This window comes from Neodiprion lecontei, chromosome 6, assembly GCF_021901455.1.
Source record: "Neodiprion lecontei isolate iyNeoLeco1 chromosome 6, iyNeoLeco1.1, whole genome shotgun sequence".
Taxonomy (NCBI): Eukaryota; Metazoa; Arthropoda; class Insecta; order Hymenoptera; family Diprionidae; genus Neodiprion; species Neodiprion lecontei.
Window position 1 is genome coordinate 5,430,119 of NC_060265.1, and position 14,172 is coordinate 5,444,290.

Here is a 14,172-nt window from a genome sequence, read left to right on the forward strand (position 1 = left end):
ACGAACTTGTCCTTGTATAACGGTAATAACGAACGAGAAGGCCTCGCTTTCTAGCGGGAGATTAGAACGAGCCTCGAACACGATCAAGACACCCGAATATCCGGATGAGATTTACGCGAGTTAAATCTTTCGTCGATCCACAATTCAAGACAGATTTGAAAAAACTAACGCGCGTACCGAAGAGTCCTGAAACCGGGAAGTTTGACAGCTACTTCCGTTCGCAATTCAAAATTTTTCCAGCACGAGCCTGGTCGAAGACTTTCCTATCAGGGTGATCTTCCGAGTACCGGAACGCGTCTACGATCCGCATATTCATTCACGTGCGATTCGCGAGTTTCTCTCTTCACTCATCATCGGTCTTACTAACTACATCTGGGTAGATGTAGACGCCCGTCGCGATTCTTAGATATATTCTTCGTCGTCCGGTGTCTGCCGTGCTTCGGGCCTGGTTAGAAACCGGACGCTCACTTATATCGCGTATACCTTATACCTTATACTTCGTACCCTGCAGCCCACCTTTGCGGCAGCTGCGCGAATGTAACGGCGTTACGTACCGCAAGACATACGCTGATTACCTCTACCGCCTCTCTTTATACACATTCATGCTTCTCTTTAATTCAGAGACACCTCCTCCTCCTTCACCGTTTCCCTCTTGCCATGTGTCGCTATTAATTCGCTCTCCTGCCTTCCATCCATCCATCTCCCTCTCTGAGAACGTACAACACCCGTACACATATACACACACACACACACACACACACACACACACACACACACACACACACACACACACATGCATATACGCACGATGCATGCACGAGTGTTCGACAATCCCACTGCCCGAGACTAAGATCTCGATTCAACGAGATCTTTTGACCGATATATATGCATATTTACCTATTCCTGTAACGTACCTACATACATATTTGCTGACCAGTGCAGAGCGTGCGTGTGTAACGCGGACAACGCTTTATACGTATGATACCCACTCCGTGACTTACTTCCGGTGAAGTGATATCGGCTTACATATATGTACAAAGGTTGATATTATATACCGCGGACCGTATCGCTGTAGTCGAGGGTGACATTTAGAATACGAACAAGCATACGCGCATACTTATGTATCGCTAGGAATTCGCTGGGTATAGTGGGTGTACAAATACAATTTTACGAATTCATTAGACGATTGGTATTCCGGATGAGAAAATACCTGCAGACTATTATTCGTAAAACGCCGACAGGTTATGGTCTGAAAATCGATTCTCGAAACTGACGATTAGTTTAAGGTATAATTATAGGTGTACCAAGTATGACGGCATAGTTCGAAACGTAGAATTTTCCTCCTACCCTGTCGCGTCGCCAGGTACACGCACGGTGTCGTGTGTTACCACTTACGTAGTCCCGTAATATACTAGAATTGTGAATGGTACGGATGTGTACAGATATAATACGCATGCCTCGGTGCCAGGTGCCTAATTAGTCTCTACAGCTTTGTCGCATGTCGTTCGAGTCGGGTTTTCACTGGCATAGGTGTACAAAACGTATCGTCACGCGTATACGTGTATCATGTGCGCCTACCGCAGTCTTTTGGAATATACTTGATACCACGTTACGTGAATACGTACGTTTTATACGTGCGTAGTATTGGGTACATCGTCCCCTGGACCTCACTCGTTTGCGCAAAGTCCAACGACAATGCGATACTATAGGTACACACCTAGGTATACGTATGGATATACGTGTTTGCTTAGCGTAGATAATTTATACCGAGAAATATCCACGGATATCCGGACTGTGATGTGTCGTTCGTTTATACTCTTCTGGAACGTCTGAATCCCGCCATAGATTTCGGAGTATGTCGAGTAACCAAATACAGTTCGGATACACTGTAATGGATGTATAGGGGGCATGCCACGTGAAATTTGCAACCCATGTACCCCCTTCGATTTTCATCATTTTTTAGTATGATGTTGTAACTGGTATTTGGTATTCTTTTTTCTTACTATCCCCGATTTACATAGATCGCGAAATCATGAAAATAATGTGATACTGCAATCTATTTAGATCGAAGCATGTAAGAAATAACAAAGCAAAAACAATTCCGAGACGAAAAAAAGTATTGGTAAGTATTGAGATTCCACTAACTTGTCATGCTTAAAAATGATATTTTAAATAATAAAACCAGTGTGAATTGTTTCAGATTTCAAAAAATGGCGTTTGAGAATTGGTTGTTGAAATTTTTTTTAAATTTCACTGTTGTCTGAAAAAAATCTGAAAAGAATTGCGAGACCCTTGTGGGTTCGGCTGCCGCATCGTACTAAAAAATTATAAAAATCGAAAGGGATGAGGTAAATGGGTTGCAAATTTGACGCGGAATATCCCATATATATACATATATAAGTTGTAATAAGTATACCCTGTGTGTTCGAGTGAACGACGGAAGTTGTGCTATCGTTGCGCAAATATGTACCTACCGCAGATATTGTATTACGTACACAAGTCGCAGCAGCGCCTTCTCGATACAATCCATTTCGACGTAATATTTCAATTTGAAATCGTTGCTCGCGATAAAATTGTTACTCAGCCTTGAATCGTCGCGCGCGCGTGACCGAGATTTTAATAAAATAATATTCCGATTTGAGATACATCTAACGTAACGAAGAACGATCGCCGTCAGCCGTACAGCAACGGCTTACCGTATAACAGTTTTAACATCATGAATGAATCTGGGCCTTAAGAATGAGAGGAAAAAGTAGGTGTAGGTAATCGAGTTTCGTCTAGCGCTCGATGTCTCAAGGCTGATTGTGAGTTAAAAACTATGCGATCCGTCGATGGTAAAGGACCGCGAGTAAAATTACACATTCGTAACTATATTAAGGATATGTTACAATCGTGTTCAGTAGTATGTGTACGGGAGGAAGACCACCACGGTGAAACCGGTCAGTATTTCCTACCTGTAAGTTTATCCTGCAGTGTGTATGCCTACGGAGGTACGTACTTTATACACTGAGAAAATTTTTATTTGGCATAGTAACTAGAAAAATTCAGTAAAACAGGTATCGTTGAAAGAACTGTTTGAATATTGTTGGAATTACGAAAAACGACGTACGCCTAACCATTTTTTGGTAATTGCGACGCAAAATCAGTTTGTGAGGTTTACTCTACTTTTTTAGTCAAGGCTTTAACGTCAATTTATCGTTGCACGAGCATTAAATTTTCGCAACAGTTACGAGAAAATATAGCAACAGTGATCGCAATGAGACAGAACGGTAACAGCTATAAAACTAATTTTCATTTTCCACCTAGAACAATATTTTTCGATTGTGGTAAAAAATGAAAATAGTCAAGGACTGAGCGGTAACCGGAACTAAAAATTTCTCTCAGTGTACCTATATGTATAACCGACAAACTTCCCTTTCCCCAGGGTGAGGTGGGATTTTTACGCCTAGTCGCGTATTTAGTTTGTACCGCACACGTGCGAACCAATAATCGGGTCTGGGGAGGATATCCGGAACGGAAATACTTCCCGTCGGGCGGCAGCTCGTTGAGACAACCAACCCTCCGAACCTCCTTTGACAGAGCAAACCCAACTCGTGTCAGCTGACAATGCCGACCAGGCGTTTTCGGCACTTCCGTTCTGCAATTAGGGACTCCGATTCTGTTCCAAGATTCAGCGGAACTCCGACGCTTACCGACTTCCTTGTACATACCTACACCCATACGCACGCCGTACCTTTCGGCGTAGCGTCGACTTTGAGATCTGGGAAGGAGCTACCGGATGACCTTGAGAAGGTTGACGAAAATCCGGGATAATTTATGGTCAGATACATCGAATAGCCCGCAACGATTCCGCTGCTGCAAGCTGCTGGTCATCGGCCGTTCGAACTCGCGTGCGTGATCCAGGGTCGTTACCGAGGTTGTGATTAATAAATAGGCACTTTTACCTGCAGGATATACAAATGTTTTCTTGTACGTGCCGGCGTGTATGACGTGTGTATTGAGTGGATGTATAATACCGAAGCTGAAACGGTGTACGCTTGGCTTTACGTACACGGTTTATACATGTATATTTCGTTTTACTGTACAGGCATGTAGTGTTTGGAATGCCGTTGATAGCCATGCGGCTTCCTTGGACCTAGATCGTCGGAGTTCTCGGCGCACTTCTTCCCTCTTATAGTCATTACAGGGTTAATTGATTAATTAACTTACATTCACAAGAATACATGTATGTATATATGTATGTACGTATAATACATAACACGCCATCGCGCCCGAATGATGCTGGGAGTTTATTACTTGCACGCTGTTGTCCGTTTCTTGGATATGCGATGCGACGAATCGGACCGCGCGATCTTGGTGTATGTATAATTCACGTTTTATGGTATAATTCTGTTCGATTTTTGATTCGTAAACGGAAACCGTGCGTTCAGGTATTGAATTCACGAGGAGCAAGGAATCAGAGTATAACATCAGCGGAATCATGATCATTCCCCGAAATATTTACATCTCGCGTGTAACATAAATCCGCGAATTTTTACCGCACACGTGCGAAGGAAGTTGAATTGTTAACGAAGAAGGGAAAGGAAATGAGAGAGACTCGAGCCTTGAACTACTTCCCACGCGGAAGCTGTCGTTTTATGCTAAGTATAGTCCTAAGTGTCGCCTCAGTCAACCTTATTAGTTCATTCTTTAAATAGATGCATTATACATATATCCCGTTACGCGCAAGCGCGCCACATATTTAAACTAGAATCAACGCGCGCTGTAATCATGCACGAAGCTTCGTCAAAGAGACAATGACGAAAATAACTCTCTGGTTTATCTTCTCCTTCCTTAATTCCCTGTTGGGTTCTTTTTTTCCTTCTTTTTCTTTTTATTTTTATGACACTAATTTCTCACGCTGTGCAGTGCTGTTGTACTTGAACGTCGCTGCAAGTACATACGTAACAACATCTAATCATTGGCTTCACAGGTTCTTGGCATTGCGACTGTAATAAAACATTGACCTGGGAAGTCTCCGGCCTCGTAATGTTGCAAGAGCACAGGAATACAGCTCTCAATGAATTTCAGAACGAGGTGGAAGGGGAAGGGAGGCGTGCGAAATAATGAAAGATAGCATTATTTGCGTATTGTGGATTGTCTCTTTATTGTTATTATCATGCCCAGTACCATCATTATCGAATAGACCTCCGGTTGTTTGGCAGAGTCTCAGAGCGCAGTGAGGACGGTTCGCCTCTTCTTGACTCAACTCTACTCGCCTCGCCTCGCTGTGCTTCCTTTCGTATATTCTCTCTCTCTCCCCATCTCTCGGAGCAGCGAGTGAGCGAGTGGGACAGAAAAAGAGATATAGAGAGGCGCTGACGATGAGGCGACTCCGCGTAAGTATCTTGCGTGTAGATGGTGAAGTAGAAGGACCTATACCTACACGCCTGTAGCGCACAGGTATAGTTGCACAAACGTGACCGAGGCGGTAGGATACGAATGAGCCAACAACACGAGGCTAGAAGTCTACGCGCAGACGATGGGAGAGCCATGCGAGGGAAAAGGACGGGCGAGTACGCCGATGCCCATTTCCGACGAGCGTGTAAAAGGAGGAAAGAGAGAGACGGAGAGAGAGAGAGAAAGCCGAGTCTTTCGCGGCCGGTCGAAGCGGTGCGGAGGAGAGGGGAAAAGGGGACACCCACGAACTTTTACGGAGGTTACCGAACGCCTCCGAAGCCGCGAGACGCCCCGTAAAGGCGCAACACGAGCATGAATGAAGTATCACGGTACCCAACCAGCACAAACGCGCCTCGTCGTCGCCGCGTTCCCCGTTCGAGGCGCGGGGCGTCAAAGCGCATGCGCGCTGCGTGCCGCCCCCCCGCCCCGCCCTCCGCCGTTGGCGCAACTTCTTGCCCCACTCTCCGCTACCCCTCTCGCCGCCGAGACAGAGAAACAAGCGAGCGAGCGACGGGGTCGCGGCGACTCGAAGAACCCGGCTTCAGAAACGAACAGGGAACCGTCGCGAGTGTGTGACGTTGGCGCGCCGCCTAGTGTGATGTTAGGAGAAAAGAGGGGAAGAGAAAAAAAAAACGGAAGTCCTGCTGCAGTTTTTAGAGCGATAATAATATACCGCCTATGCAAGCCCGGTGTGAACGGTCATTGTGAATCGCGGTGTATCGGGTTTCGGGGAAAGATATTGTAATATATCTAACATAAAGAGTGTGTTCGTTCAGTCGTCCGGAGTAGAGTGGCGGAGTTGTCTTGTATTTTTCTTCGCTCCCTCTCGCTACTACTGCTCCGTGGTTATCCGATAATAACAATAGTGCGTCAATCACGTGTCCGGAAACCAGTGGGCCCCTCCACCTCCCCTCCCTCTTCCCGATCACCGATCACCGAGAACGTTTGCTGAATAAACGGGGAATAAGCTGTTGCGCGTATGCGGCGTAAGAAGAATTGAGAGAGAGGGAGAGAAGAGGAAGGAAAGAAGAGAGAAAGAGAGCGTGTTGGACGCGCTGTGGATACGGAGAGAGACGGAGATAGGAGAGAAAGAGCCGGGGCAAAGCAGAGCAGAGTGTGCACTACCAACTAGCAGTGAAGTGAGTGTCCCGAAGCAGCAGCAGCAGCACCGAGCAGCCGCCACGAGATCCACGCCTCGGTTACACCGACATGGCCGCCGAGGCCAGCTGAAATTATCAAGCGATACGTACCGTCGTCGTTCCCGTTCGTTGGCTCGCCGCAACGTCCTCCTCCTCTCCTCGTTGTTATGCTTCTTTTCTCGGGCAAACTTATTGTTGGTAGCTTATTTCCAGATACGTACGCAACTGATTCACGGACGTGAACGGGACACGTGCCCTTTGTAGAAAACTCGTCGTAGGAAACTGTTCACCTCTGACAATCCTGCGTTTATATTTTATTTTCTTTTTTTTATCTCGCATCGATATTTTCCATCGTCTGTCGACCGACCACCTTACTTACGGATCCGTGTCGAAGAGAAGAAACAGCGGACAACGGATACGTTTGTTAATACAGGAGATAAACGCATGTGTTGTAACGATACGACGCCGAACGAAAGGGATCGTCGTCGAGTTTATTGTAACGAATCTCTCTATCTCGTACAAATGCGCGAGTGTTGGATTCGTCGTGAGGATCCCGTGTGCGGTAACCGTGTGTGTTTAATATTGCTCGGTTGATTATTTAAACTATTTCAACATTAATATAACACGTTCGTTCGGACACATGTAGACGTGAAAAACTACGTCGTCTAACGTCTCTCTCGCTCTCCTGTACATTCGAACAATGCAAGAGAGTTGAAATAAGGTGGTTAAATCGTATACCCAGTTATAAAACGTCATACACGGTGTATAATAACAACACGGGTCAATCAAGAAAGAGAGAGAGAGAGAGGGAGGAGTGATAAAACAGGCAATAGGGGAAGAAGAAGAAGAAGAAGAAGAAGCAGCAGCAGCAGTAGAAGATAGTAGTAGTAGTAGTAGTAAATGTACGAGAAGAATTTATTCTCGCATTCGCTACGGGAAAGAAAAAGGTCACTGCCATCGAGACGTCTCCTCAGCCAACGGTGCGTGAAAAGTTTAAGAGCCGGAGAGCGAGTATAGCTGTTCCGATCTTTGGAAGTGAAATAAAAAAAAAACAAAAAGAAAAATAAGCAAAAGAATAAAACAACTAACAACTGAAAATATGGTATAAATATCGAGAAGGGAAAAACAAAAAATAAAAATAAAAAAAAGAACACCGCGTCGAGTACCGAAGAATAATAACAAAAAGGTTCGCGGAACCTTCGTCGACCCCTGTGACTCCCCTCTTCTCCGCTCCTCCTTCGTCCGACTGGTCGCCCTTCCCCCCCCCCATCCCTCGATATCGCAAAGGTAGTGGCAGTGTACGTGTGGTAGTGGTGACGGTGGCGGTGGCAGTTGGCAGTGCGCTGGTGGTGGTGCCGGTCGGTCGGTTCGGTTCTCTCTCTACGCACTTGGGGGAACGAGCCCAGAGTCGAGTCGAGTCGAGCCGAGCTGCCGAGAGAAGTTTTTGGCGTGTGTAAATGTGCGCGCGTGACACGAATATATACGGTGGTGTGGGAAAGAGAAGCGACGAGGACCGACGACGCGTATGTACGCCCGGTTATTTCTGTTACTTGTGGGGACGGCGTCGTGTTAAAATAAGCGGTGAATGAAGCGGCCTGTTGACTGCCGGCGGCGCGGCTTACGCGACGAATCGAGCGACGACGAAACTACTACGGGGGACGAGGGCGCGAAACCGGACGCGGAAACACCCTCGACGGATAGTTCGGAGGAAGTTTAACGTCGCGTTTCATCGTCGTTACGGAGACTCGAGGAGACCTCGAGGCGACTCTCGTCGATACCTACTTCGGACAATCGGCCGTGTCTACGTGTACGCTCTGTGTGACTTTTCTATACGCGAATATCGACAATCTTGAACTACGACGAGACCCATCCGAGTTATTTTTCGCGAAAAAACGCGTGATTTTATTATTGCGGATGTATTCGATTATTATTATTTATTTTTATTTTTTTCCACACGTGACGCGGTGAGGCGGTACAAGTGAAGTTGATTCAAGTGTTATTTCTCTTGATCCGACGATCCTTATTGTGGGATTGAAAAAATCGATCTTATTACGCGAGTGACGGAGACGGTTGTATCGAAGATCGTTTTCGTTACGGAATACGGAATACCGGAAGGTGCGGTATGAGAAGCGACCAAGTGCTTCGAGCCGAAGTTGTATAATCGATTTTTATTGGTTCTTTTTTTCTTTACAATTCTCTTACCTCCAACGACGTTACGGAACAAATCCGCAGCTGAATCATAACAGCAGCGACTGACGCGTGTAAAACAAGAGTGTGTTTTGTTTCTGTATATGATACAAGGGGCTCGTACTGTAGCCTGTGTGTTGCACGCGTCGTACAAGGGAGAGTTGAGAAGAAGAAGAAAAAACAAGAGGAGCTAAAGAGGGAGGAAAAAAAGGCGACAAAGTGCGCGGTAAAAAGTGGAAGAGAAGAGGGAAGGTAATTCGGTGCGGTCGGTGGATTAAAAGTGTAGAAGTGTGGATACCTTGGACTGCCCCCCGCCCCCGGCGCTGCCCCCGCGGCGCCCCCCCTGGCCCCCCAACAACCTAAGTGCCGCGACTCTAAGGAGCCTCAGTTTGGCGGGAAGTAGTCTAGCAACCGGTAACACGCGCTCTTCCAGCTCCAGTTCAACATCCAGTTCCGGTTCCTGCAGTTCGAGTCATTCCTCGAGCGAGCAACCCTTGCTCATTCAACAACACAGGAAGACCTCGTCGGCCCCCAACAACCAATTTCTGCACCAGCTGACACCGCCCAAGTATCCAGCGCCGCCGCGACCCCCCAGTCGAAACGGTTAGTAATCATGTTTCTTTTTGTTTTTTTTTTTTTGTTTTTCATGTCACGAACAAGAGCAGAAATTATTGCTCGTTTCGTGGTTGGCAAATACCTCAACGTCTTCCTAACATCGATTACGCAATATATTTGATTCTAAGTCTGCGTATCCTTGTACACTGCGACTGAATCGTTCGACTCGTGTAGCGCGAATGGTTGTACGTTACGGCGAAAATCTAATCGCCCTTTTAATATTATCGATTAATCGTATGCTCCTAGGAATTTTTGTTAATTGGAAAAATGGATGGTTAAAACTGACCCGATAAACCCTGTCGCGTAGTAAAAATAACGTCTTTTGAATTTGTACAGGAAAATTCCTGCGACAACTGTTGCTTGGCAGCGTGACCGTTATTCGCATTCGCGTTTTCATTCATTCCGGCTGGCTATATTCCTTGTACGTAACGTAACGCTGCTTCTGTTTTTCCATTTTATCGTTACCTTACACACGCGGGCTAAACTCTTGTTCTAGGCCTATCCGTACGCTATGATAATATCGCGCGGCACACGACGTGAGAGTCTAGGTCTCTACGTTTACGTTACTAGGCTCTCGACGAAGGTTGATACCGACCCCGTTACCGCAACGCCAGTGGTATGCGGTACAGGCGATTCTCTACAACCTGGCTCTGTCTATGTACGTTCGAGGTTACGGTGCCCGTTCGTTTGTCTCTCCATACGTATAAACGCGTATTATAGCCTTTACGGTGAAGGTAAAGAGCCCCCCACCCCCCACCTTGCGCCGCTCTCGAGGTGAATAACTAATCGTAAATCGTCGTCCGAGAAGAAACCCCGGAATGAAGGAACGGTGAATGAACGAACCGTCGCGGCTAGAAAGTTTTGCGAGAAAGTCTTCTTCCACACAACAAGCGTATAACGATAATGATAATATTACACGCCGGTATTATACGCGACATGCCTCAGTGAGTATGCGGGAACGGGGTCTGGAATGAATGTAATCGTTTCATCGAACATTTATACGCGCGCGCAGATGCGTGCAACGTGTGTGCGTGCGCGTGTATGCACATGCATATATACATATATATATATATATATATATATATATATATATATATGTATGCAAAACCTCGTCGGCGGCAAGCACACTGTCTCTTTTCAATTGATACACGGCGTGGCTGCTGATTGCACGCATGTTGTACGATTGTACAACGGGTGATATGTGGCACGGATGTTATAATATAATGTGTAGACAGGTGGAAGGAAGGAAGGAAGGTAGGAAGAAGGTAGGCAGGCAGGCGGCATCGTCGCATCTCGTCGCGTAACGCGCGAGTTCTCCGCAGCAAAAGTAATCGAGGTGCAGGGGAGCCATTCATGAAACAAACTCGCAAGTTTGCCGACGGCACATGCGCGGATATGCCAGGTACACACGTGTCCCTGCTGCTTGCTTGAATGTTACGGGTTGGTGGTACGAATGCTCTACACCTTGGAGGGAACGGTAGCCTGTATGAGCTGCCTTGCCTCGATTTTCTGAGCATTGCACGCCATACGCAAAGATAGATGTCCGCGATTTTAACACCGATTTACACGACTTACCGGATCGCTGTGAACGAATGGACGAATGACTGACTGACTTTTATTGTGTTGATAAAAGAAGAAATTGTGGGTAATTATATTTGTACCGCGGTGCGTGCTCGTGGACTACAAACGTCACACGATCAGACGTAAGATGTAATTATATTATGTTATAACGTGATACACAACGCAGGATTTGTACTACTACGACGAATTTACACGTTTGAAATTTTATTTGACACAGCTGTGTCGTGTTATCGTTGTACGTAATAATTATAAACTCGTGACTGTTTGTAATTTGTGTTATTTTCGTAATCGACGATAGTTTTTGTACTTTTATTTACTTCCTTCCACTTTCGTAAGTGACAAATTTATTTCTCGTACACCGCAGCAAACTTCTTTGTTTTATACGCATTTTAACCGTCCCGCATAATGCGAAAGAGAACCTCTTTATCGAGACCGTGAATGACTATGATCTTGTATGAACGCGAATTCTGGAACTACCCAACGAAGCCCTCCTATTTCCCTTGCTGCTGTTGCTGTTGCTGCAGAATCGACAGTCTTGTACGCAACATCGACCGCTCTCGCAACTCGCGCGGTTTATCTTGACTTCTTTAATTCTCTCTTCGTATTTTGCTGCTCGCTCGATGCCTTGGCTGGCTGGTTGGCCTCGGTGTGCGTACAGCCAGATCATCGTCAGCTCCTCTCCTCCTCGTCCGAACGCCCGCCGTGTATATCAGAGAGAGCCTCCGCCGCCGGGCGCCGCGTTACACGCGTGCACGTCACATCCGGTCAGCAATAGCTAGCCTACGTCCTCGTCGTCTAGTTTATCTCACGAAAAGAAGATACTACTCCGTTAGTGTGCGTCTGTGTTTGTGAAGTACGCGTTTCGTGCTCTTTCGATCGAGCCAGCAGCAGAGTCAAGCCGCCGCGTACGGGCTTGCGTCTTTTTTCTCGCACTCGTGCTATCCTCGAAAATCATGCATCGTGCTCTTGCACGTTATACGTGTGCGGAATGTGAATTTAATCATCGACGAATTCGTACGTAATATCCAATGTATCGATCTGCAGTAATTATCCGTCAGACTTACGGAAAATTGGCCTCGCACTACCGTTTACATACGAGGGGGAGTAAATAATTAAACGCATACGGAATCGTTAAATTCCTGCTACTATAATACACCGCAAGGAATCGGGTGCGCCGGATGCTGCGCTTCGATCTTGCAGCGAATGCCGATGCATGGATTGCTACATACTTTCTTGGTACAGTGGTATATAACGTGTGTAGGGATACGTCGGTCGTGTGGTGGACGCGTTGCGTTTGGCGAGGTTGTGTTCGTGCGACGACCGACGACCGACGACCGACGACGACGACGGCTCTCTACTGCAGCATCATGTGGGTGGGCAAAGGCTTCGCGCCATATGGTGTCCACATTCCATCTCCTCCCGTCAGCCAACGATCTTGTCGACTTGCCTGTGTATATACCTACATATACATATATATATAAATATATATAGATACCCAACATATATACATTGACTGCAGCATGCATGCGGCATGTACGAGGATACGATGAGGACTCTAGGGCGGCGACCCGAGCTTATAATGTCTTGTAACATCACGCGTTGTCATTTTTCTACACCTATATATATAATACACGTGTATATATATACACATGCATTATCGCGTTCAAACATGGCGTGTAGAGCTGTATAATACGATCAGGAAATAGAAGATTTGAATATATGTACAATTAAGACCGATGTTGATTATTATATATATATATATACGTAAATTTAAATAAAGTTTTGCCCCAAAAGGAAAAAAATTTTTTAAAAAATTGATAAAAAATTTGGATATATTTTTTTTTCTGCTACTTTCTTATCGCTGTTTTATTCGTTCGATTACTCGTCTTCATTGAGGTAATTTTTGTTTTCCGTCCACTAGTTCGGACGATTTATGAAACAGCATAAATGTAGGTATATGGTAGTTTAATTTGTTATACGGATGTCGTTTCTCTGCTGGTCATTTATTACATGTATACGTATAACGTCTAATATCACGTTTGAATACCACACGTATAATTATACAGCGGTTTTCCGGTGCTGTGTGTCGATCAGGAAACCTCAGACGTTCGCTTTATAACGTATTCTCTGATTTGTTGTTATTCTTTTATTTCGTTCAATTAAGAACGTTCGTATGTAACCCATATCCGGGATGTCTGTTCGACGTCGAGATGCTTCAGCTATACGTACACGATCGCTATGTCGTACGAATTGTTGCTCACGGAGCTCGTATTATATATACTGTTTCATCATTTTTTTACGGGACAATATGGGGTGGAATTATTCATGGCGGTGAAAAGTTTTTCATCGTTTATCGAGATGTCTTATCGCTGTGCACGTACATTGTTAGCCTTTCTGTTTATCATTATTTAATAAATTGTCAATCTGTTATGTATAACGCAATCTCTTTGCCCTCGTGAAACTTAACTTGTTTATCTGTCTAATATAATCGTCTGGAGAATATTTAAAAAAATAAATAAGTAAACAAAAAACACATTGCGAGGAAATAACACTCCTATTTTGCAACTTTCGAATGACTTGGAAGCTGTTTGCTTGTATGTTTGCAAAATATGAGCACAGGCACTGGGATAATTTCTGCACTTTGTTGTGAAATAGCAATTTTTCATGAATTTGCATCGTCAACACTAACTTCGCAAACCTCAATCTCGCGTATGTATTACACGTCTCTTTAGGTTTCACGTATCCGCTACAAATAACAATTTATCCAACGCAAGCACGCAGATTAATTCGCTGGATCTGCTTGTGTGCGTTTAGTTCATACCCTGTGTAAATAAATATTATTCCTATGCGTACATAGGCCTAATATACGTATGTTTGTACGCATGTGTGTATGTATTTACGTACGTAGTGCATGCTTAGAGTTTCCGGTGTAGGTTCGTTCGTTCGTTCGTTCGGTCGGTCGCGTTCGTCGTACGCACGTGATGTCATACGTGGCGTTCATTGATAAACCGGCTAAACGCGCGAGTCCCGAGCTGTTGTATAGTATGGACCTATATAGATGTTGTATGTATGGCGCCGTTTCGCTGCCGTGCTGCGTGAAACCCGGTAATTTCAATAACGGGAACGTATAAAATCACTTTATCCTTGTATATGCATACCTGTATGCATAATACATTATATTCTTGTATAATAAGGCCTCATTTTTGTGCCG

At 45.3% G+C, this 14,172-nt stretch overlaps 1 protein-coding gene across 2 annotated transcripts in view; it reads left to right on the plus strand.

Annotated features, from left to right (window-relative positions):
* The first annotated feature begins 271 nt into the window (after nt 1-271).
* LOC107222413 (protein sprouty homolog 2) overlaps nt 272-14,172 on the plus strand; it is a 29,075-nt gene continuing 15,174 nt past the window's right edge. Inside the window, exons 1-3 of one of the 2 annotated variants that reach the window (XM_046742714.1) lie at nt 272-283; nt 1,511-1,514; nt 5,995-9,368. The gene's annotated coding sequence lies outside the window, so the exon portion shown is untranslated. Of the gene's footprint in view, nt 284-1,510; nt 1,515-5,925; nt 9,369-14,172 lie in introns of those variants that run through there. The other variant, XM_046742713.1, reaches the window with a different exon arrangement.